Source organism: Triticum dicoccoides, chromosome 2B (genome assembly GCF_002162155.2).
Source record: "Triticum dicoccoides isolate Atlit2015 ecotype Zavitan chromosome 2B, WEW_v2.0, whole genome shotgun sequence".
Taxonomy (NCBI): Eukaryota; Viridiplantae; Streptophyta; class Magnoliopsida; order Poales; family Poaceae; genus Triticum; species Triticum dicoccoides.
In genome coordinates, this window is record NC_041383.1 from 718,595,077 (window position 1) to 718,603,989 (window position 8,913).

Consider the following 8,913-nt stretch of genomic DNA (forward strand, 5'->3'; position numbering starts at 1 on the left):
ACCAAAGGTGGGGTAGTCGACAGCGGAGCAATAGAGATAGTGCTTGCTCGAGACGAACCACCAGGCTCCTGAAGCACCGCAGTGGGTTGCACTCGAGGTGTTCTGCTTGATGGTACCCTCTGAGTGAAACTGCGAGGATTGCCCGAGGTCGCGCCTTCGCCGCCCGCACCTTTCGGAAGCTCATCTTTATTATCATCACCCAGAAGGATGAGGTTTGTTGGCTCTGCTACCACTCGACAACAACAACTCGTTCAATCGACAAACCAACCAATGAAGCAAAACTGAGTGCAAATGTGTCGTACCTCGCCGAGAGGTAGCTACGTCCGCAGTTTCCTCCTCCGCATGTTCCTCATCAGTCTGCTTGGGTGACGTTATTGAAGTAGCAGCTCTGGCACGCAAGGTTCACTCGGTCAGCAAATACATGAAGTTCTGCAGCAGTAAGAAGGAAAGGATAAAAGAAAAGCACTCACATCGAAGCAATAGGCATCGAGACCTTGATTCGAGGGAGAGCCTTCAGAGGTTTCACAGGAACTACTTTGGGTTCTTTTCCTGACTTCTCAGTCGGCTCCGGCATTGCAGTCCGAGTGTGTTTTGGATTCCTAACACTCGATGCCCCGGCCTTGCCTTGGCTTGGTGACGGGTCTTGGGTTCGTTTGGATCGATGCTCGGTGCATGGAGGAGACTCAACTTCCTCACTTCCTTTTGAATCATCACTGTCTTCGGCGTAGTCCATATCAGCAGTGCCACCATCGCTCTCCATTCCTTCAACAAGTTGCTCACCATGCGACACGGGCGAATACATCTTCATGAACGCCTACAGAACACAAATGTCAAAGTCAGTCGGTCCTCAATTTAGTTGTGTATGGAAAACAAAATATAAAACACTCGGTAAGTTATGTCTCACCTCTCCTAGAAGATGCTCAGCATCGAATGGCAAGTTACGTTGGGATCCACGCGGATTGTCACGGTTTCCAGTGATGCTCCTAAGCCACTGTGCCACGGTCTCTTCCTTGACTTCCTCCAGATGGGTCCGAGCGGTGTCGTCTGCACCTGAATACAGCCACATGGGATGGTCGCATGCTTGCAGAGGCTGGATGCATTGACTGGGAAACATTTCAACAAATCCATGTCTGTCACCCTGCCCCGGATCAACTCGACCACCACATCTACCAGGATCCCCACCTCAGCTTTATCCTCCTCGTCCACTATCATTGAGGGAGGAGCTTTGAGTCTCTCCGACGTGTAAGGGGGGAGGCCAATCGACGACCAGGAGTCGGAACGTCATTGCAGTAGAACCAGGTCGACTGCCAACCCCTGACTGACTCAGGAAAAGTCATAGAAGGAAAAGCACTTCTACCTCTCATCTGGACACCCAAGCCCCCCCACAGCTGAATCACGTGGGTCTTTGCGTCACCCGAATTTGCCTTCTTAACCGACTGGGAGCGGCAGGTGAAGATGTGTTTGAACAACCCCAGTGGGGGCGACAACCCCAGAAATTCTCACACGTTGAGAGAAAGGCAGCAAGGTATGATATGGCACTCGGAGGAAGGTGGTGGATTTGTGCGCCAAAGAAGTTCAAGAAACCACGGAAAAAGGGATGAGGGGGCAAGGAGAAACCTCTCTCTACGTGAGTGAGGAGAAGAACCCGCTCTCCAGGGCGTGGTGAAGGCTCGAACTGTTGGGGAACGCGGTAATTTCAAAAAATTCCTACGATCACGCAAGATCTATCTAGGTGATGCATAGCAACGAGAGGGGAGAGTGTATCTATGTACCCTCGTAGACCGAAAGCGGAAGCGTTATGACAACGCGGTTGATGTAGTCGTACATCTTCACGATCCGACCGATCCTAGCACCGAAGATACGGCACCTCCGCGATCTGCACACGTTCAGCTCGATGACGTCTCATTAACTCTAGATCCAGATGATGTCGAGGGATAGTTTCGTCAGCATGACGGTGTGGTGAAGGTGATGATGAAGTTACCAACATAGGGCTTCGCCAAAGCACTATGACGATATGACCGAGGTGGAAATCTTTGGAAGGGGGCACCGCACACGGCTAAAAGATCAACTTGATCAACTTGTGTGTTCTAGGGTGCCCCCTGCCCATGTATATAAAGGAGGGAGAGGGAGAGGCCGCCGGCCCTAGGGGGCGCGCCAAGCTGTGGAGTCCTACTAGGACTCCTTAGTCCTAGTAGGATTCCACCTCCCATATGGAGTAGGAAAGGGGGAAGGGAGAAGGAGAAGGAAAGGGGGGCTGACCCCCTTCTCCTAGTCCTAACCGGCCTCCTACCCAAGGGGGAGCACCAGCCCCTTGTGGGCTGGTGTGCTTCCCTCTTATGGCCCATAAGGCCCATAACTTCTCCCGGGGGTTCCGGTAACCACCTGGTACTCCGGAAAAATGCCTGAACCACTCAGAACCATTCTGATGTCCAAATGCAACCTTCCAATATATGAATCTTTATGTCTCAACCATTTCGAGACTCCTCGTCACGTCCGTGATCTCATACGAGACTCTGAACAAATTTCGGTACATCAAATCACATAAACTCATAATACAAATCGTCATCGAACGTTAAGCGTGCGGATCCTATGGGTTTCAGAACTATGTAGACATGACCGATACACGTCTCCGGTCAATAACCAATAGCGGAACCTGGATGATCATATTGGTTCCTACATATTATACGAAGGTCTTTATTGGTCAAACTGCATAACAACATACGTTTTTCCCCTTGTCATTGGTATGTTACTTGCCCGAGATTCGATCGTCGGTATCTCAATACCTAGTTCAATCTCGTTACCGGCAAGTCTCTTTACTCGTTCCGTAATACTTCATCCCGTAACTAACTCATTAGTCACAATGCTTGCAAGGCTTATAGTGATGAGTATTACCGAGAGGGCCCAGAGATACCTCTCCGAAACACGGAGTGACAAATCCTAATCTCGATCTATGCCAACCTGTCGGTGTCAAAACCGGCAGATCTCGGGTAGGGGGTCCCGAACTATGCGTCTAGGCGGATGGTAACAGGAGACAAGGGACACGATGTTTTTACCCAGGTTCGGGCCCTCTCGATGGAGGTAAAACCCTACTCCTGCTTGATTAATATTGATGATATGGGCAGTACAAGAGTAGATCTACCACGAGATCAGAGAGGCTAAACCCTAGAAGCTAGCCTATGGTATGATTGTTGTTCGTCCTACGGACTAAAACTCTCCGGTTTATATAGACACCGGAGAGGGCTAGGGTTACACAGAGTCGGTTACAATGGGAGGAGATCTTCATATCGTATCGCCAAGCTTGCCTTCCACGCCAAGGAAAGTCCCATCCGGACACGGGACGGAGTCTTCAATCTTGTATCTTCATAGTCCGGGAATCCGGCCAAAGGTCATAGTCTGGCCGTCCGGACACCCCCTAATCCGGGACTCCCTCAGTAGCCCCTGAACCAGGCTTCAATGACGATGAGTCCGGCGCGCAAGTTGTCTTCGGCATTGCAAGGCGGGTTCCTCCTTTGAATACTTCATAGAAGATGTTGAACACCAGGATAGTGTCCAGCTCTGCAAAATAAGTTCCACATTCCACCGTAGTGAGAATAATATTTGCACCAATCAGATCTGCTGACGTACACTGTAGTGTGACGTCACGGTCAGGCTTTCATTCGAATCGTTTTACTGTTCTACCTCAGCGTGTTTAGCGAGGCGTTTTTCTGTGGCACGTCTTGTCAAAATAGAGATCGTGTCCCCTTATTCCGGGATTCTCATCAATACGGGCGTGGGTAACCCAACAGCGCCATTAACCACATCGCTTGGGAGATAAGCGAGTTTTACTAGGATGGTGGGGGCTTGTAGTTTTGGCCGCCCATATAAGGGGATAGGGATCCACCCTTTCCATTTACGCCTTCTTCCTCCTTTTCTTATCCGTCCTGCGCGCTCGAGCTCCACCGCCCAAGCCCGCACTTCCCACCTCAGCCTTCTCCAATTATGTCCGGAGCGGGAGGTAGATGGATGGCCTCCTCCGTCACGGAGGGGCAAATCAAGAAACTGAGGAAGGCCGGGTACATGTCTGACGACATCACGCACCGGCTTCCCGATGCGGGGCAACTCATCCCCACCCCCAGGCCTCATGAGAGGGTTGTTTTTCTTCCCCATTTCCTCCGCGGACTGGGTTTTCCTCTTCGCCCGTTCGTCCGGGGGCTCACGTTCTACTACGGCCTGGACTTCCACGATCTGGCCCCGAACTTCATCCTCAACATCTCGGCGTTTATCGTCGTGTGCGAGGCCTTCTTCCGCATCCAGCCTCACTTTGGCCTATGGCTAAAAATCTTCAGCGTCAAGCCGAAGGTTGTGAAAGGCCGGCAAGCAGAGTGCGGAGGCGCTATGGTGGGCAAGATGGCCAACGTCACTTGGCTCAAGGGTGCCTTCGTGGAAACCATCAAAGGGTGGCAATCAGGGTGGTTCTACATCACCGAGCCGCGTGACCCTAAGTGGGCAACGGCCCCCGAATTTCGTTCCGGCATCCCCACCCGGCTCACATCTTGGAAAGAGACGGGCCTGTCGTGGGGTAATCCGGAAGAGGTGACCGGACTCCAAATCTGCGTCCGAGACCTGGTGACCAAGAAGGTCAATCTTGTCAACGTAGCCCAGGTCATGCTCTTCCGCCGGATCCTCCCGTGTCAACGGCGGGACTTCAATTTGTGGGAGTTCGACCCGGCCCAGTACCAGACTCTGTCCCGGCTCTTCGAAACGAAGCACGAGGACGCCTGGAAGGTGCTTTTCAAGAGCTCCGAGGTCTCCCCTCCCATCACCGAGGATCGCGGATTCTGCGCCAAGCGCCAAGCCTCCAAAGTAAGCTTATATTTAGTCCTTTACGGGGCACTCGAATTTCATAGTGTGACTCTATGTGGGATCTAAACTTCCGGTCCTTTGATAGGACTGGAAGAGGACATCCGGACAGTTTGACTGTCCGGCCCCTTTGCCCGAAGGCCCAGCAGACGCACGCTTGGCGAAGCTACTGGTTCCGGCACCTCACGTGGTGCCGGAGAAGAAGGCCAACACTACTAGGGAAAAGCATAGCAGCTGCGCGGGTTTTGGGCCTATTAGCAGCGCGGGGGTCGGCGCTACTAATAAGGCGCTACAGCTAACTTATAGCAGTACGCGGGTGCCACCTGCGCTACTACTACGTCCTTTAGTAGTAGCGTGGGTAAAAACCCGCGCTACTACTACCAGCACGGGTTTTTTTGAATTTTTTCGAAAAAATATTTCCAATTTTTTCCCTAATTTTCAAAATTTTGAATTATTTAAACCTCAAATCTCTAAGGTCTGGAAGGTGCTTTTCAAGAGCTCCGAGGTCTCCCCTCCCATCACCGAGGATCGCGGATTCTGCGCCAAGCGCCAAGCCTCCAAAGTAAGCTTATATTTAGTCCTTTACGGGGCACTCGAATTTCATAGTGTGACTCTATGTGGGATCTAAACTTCCGTTCCTTTGATAGGACTGGAAGAGGACATCCGGACAGTTTGACTGTCCGGCCCCTTTGCCCGAAGGCCCAGCAGACGCACGCTTGGCGAAGCTACTGGTTCCGGCACCTCACGTGGTGCCGGAGAAGAAGGCCAACACTACTAGGGAAAAGCCTAGCAGCTGCGCGGGTTTTGGGCCTATTAGCAGCGCGGGGGTCGGCGCTACTAATAAGGCGCTACAGCTAACTTATAGCAGTAGCGCGGGTGCCACCTGCGCTACTACTACGTCCTTTAGTAGTAGCGTGGGTAAAAACCCGCGCTACTACTACCAGCACGGGTTTTTTTGAATTTTTTCGAAAAAATATTTCCAATTTTTTCCCTAATTTTCAAAATTTTGAATTATTTAAACCTCAAATCTCTAATCACCCCTCATCGCTGCTCAGTTTAATCTCTAATCACCCCTCATCTAACTTCCCGGACGGTCACCCATCCTCTCACTACTCCAGCCTGAGCACGCTTAACTTCCGGGTTCTATTCTCCCTCGTTTCCAAGTCTGCACTTGTTGTTTTCCTGACAATAGTAAGATGTCAATCCTATTAACCTCAGGAATTAAGCTTGAGCATGAAGTCACACATTTCACTATTTGAGTTTGAAACTATTGTTCTAAAAAATTATTAACACTAATATTTCTTGAATAATTAGTTTGACCACAGTTTCACCACAGTTTGGCCATAGTTTGACCAGATTTGACCAAAATTCAAAAAAAACTAAAATAATTATTTAGTAACACTAATATTCTAGAATAATTAGTTTGACCATTGTTTGACCATAGTTTGACCACACAGTTTGAAATTTTTTCGACTTTTTCCACTCTAGATCTTAAAAGTCCTGTAACTTTTTTTCTGTTAGGTTTTTGAGGATTTTGAAAATGTTTAACGGGGTTCCCCTGATTAAATTTGGATGTAACTTCTTGAGTAGATGATTTTTCATATAAAAAACATTTTCATCCGAGTTAGTATGCAAAAGTTATGCCCATTTTTACAAATTCTCGAGAGATTTTGCAAATAAAGTCGAAATTCATATTTGCAAATTTTCCCAACAACTAGACCACATATCACATGGGAAACTTATTTTCTTTTATTTTTTTGACATTTTCATCATTTTCTTTTTTTTAACTGAAAAGGCGATCCACAGGGGGGGTAGAGTTTGAAAGTGGGACCTTTAGTAGTAGCGCGGTTTTTTACCCCCTCGCTACTACTATAGCACCACTTAGTAGTAGCAAGGGCTAAAAACCAACGCTACTGCTATCAAACTTAGTAGTAGCGAGGTTTTAAAAACCTGCGCTACTACTATGGCATGTCCCGGGGGGCACGGTAGAGACCGCTTAGTAGTAGCGAGGGTTAAAAACCCGCGCTACTGCTATCAACTTAGTAGTAGCGAGGTTTAAAAACCTGCGCTACTGGTAAGTAGCAGTAGCGAGGGTTTTTAACCCTCGCTACTAGTAACTTTCTGTGTATAGGCTTTTCCCTAGTAGTGCAAGGAGAAGGCCACGGGGACCCGAAAGAGTTCCCGGCGCCCGGTGGTGTCGGATTCATCGCCCGACGACCCCAAAGCACCCTCCGCCTCGGAGGACGAGGAGGAGGAAGAGGAACAAGAAGAAGAAGCCTCTTCCCCTCCCGCGAGGGGAGGAAAGAAAAGGAAGGCCGCCCCAACTGGGGAGGCCGGAGGGTCCAAGAAGGGGAAGACCCCTCTGCCGGACTACGCCTCGGATGCCGAAGACGGCGAGGAGGAATGGCCACCCAGGGTCAAGCCCCTGGCAAAATTGTAAGTATCCGAATATCCGAATAACTTATGGCGCTCCTCTGATGTATGGTTCCTTCTGATGCTGAATTCAATGATGCAGTCCGCCTCGGGCTCAGCTCGGCGATTCGTCGAGTGGATCCCTGGACTCCTCGGATGTGAATAGCGCTTCACTTCCGATGGCCTCCTCCCCTCTCCCTACAGACGACGCTGAGGTGGAGTCCCAAAAGGGGCAAAACCAGGAGGAGGTGGTCCTGGAGGCGCCACAAGGCGACCTCCCGGACTCCAGGCCCAAAGGGGGTAACGCTCCGGAGGGATCTAAGTCCGGCCCCGGGCCGGACACTGCTCCGGAACCGTCGATGGTTCCGGAGCCCGACAGGCGACGCCTTCATAAGAAAGGCAAGCCTACGAAGCCGGTGACCTCCGTCCATCCGGAGGCGCCGGACAATTTGCTGGAGGTGCTTAACGGTGCTTCCATCGACGAGGAACACCGCACTGTCATGAGTGCGGTGATTCAGAAGGTTCAGTCCGCCAAGAGCGGGCTGACGGAAGCCTGTACAAGCCTGTTAACAGGCTTTGAGGTATGTGTTCAAAAACATATAAAAATGTTACCGCATAGACAGTAGCCCCTGATGCTCAGTTCGGTGTTCGGAAAGAAAAGCCGAGCTGAGGATCTAAAAAGATATACACATGCAGGAAAGCCTCGAGCGGTCCGAGAGCGAGCTCGGCCGTGCCAAGAAGCAGCTCGAGGATAAAGAGGGTACATAGTACCACATGTAAATGTATATAGAAATACTTGGTTGCAAATAATGACAGGACCAACGTAAATGTTGTAGGGGCCACGACCGAGGTGGCGACCCTGAAGGAGGCGGTCTCCAAGGCCGAAAGCAGTGCGGCCTTGGAGCGCACCGAGCGACAGAAGCAGGAGGCGCGGGTGGCGGAGGTGCGGCAAGAGCTCCAGGCTCTCGAGGAAAAACACGAGAGTTTGGAGCATGATTCGAAGACTCGAGAGTCCGAGCTTGCCTTGGCTCTTGAGAGTGCGAAGACTGCTAAGGCCGAAGCCCAGAAGGCCCTTCAGGAGATCGAGGCGATGAAGAAGATAGCGGCGGGTAAGGCATTCTTTATGCAAAGTAAGAATATAAAAGTAAATTATCTGTTACTTACCCGAATCCGGAGCTCTCCAGGAGCGTTCGCCGATCTGCCCTGTAGTGTGTCTGATGCTGCCGCATTCTACCAAACCGAAGAGGGGAGCTCGACGCAGAAGGTGTTCTGGTCTCAATATTCTGAGGCCGGACATCCGGTGCCCCTAAGCGACCAGCTGAAGCAGCTGGTCGAGCTCCACAAGGTCGCCGAACAGGCCATGAAGGGCCTCGTAGTTCGGCTATGGCCTGGGGAAGCCATGCCTGGGAGCTACTTCAGTCTGGTGCGGCGGCTGGTGGACGCTTGTCCGTGGATCGAGGTCATCAAGTGCTCCGTCTGCATTGAAGGTGCCCGTCGGGCCCTTGCCCGTGCTAACATGCACTGGGGCAAGCTGGACGCGGAGAAGCTTTTGACGGACGCGCCACCGCCGGGCAAGGAGTATCGCACGCCCGAGATGTATTATAATGGCGTCCTGAAGGGTGCCCGTCGTATAGCGGATGAGTGCTCCAAAGATGTAATTTT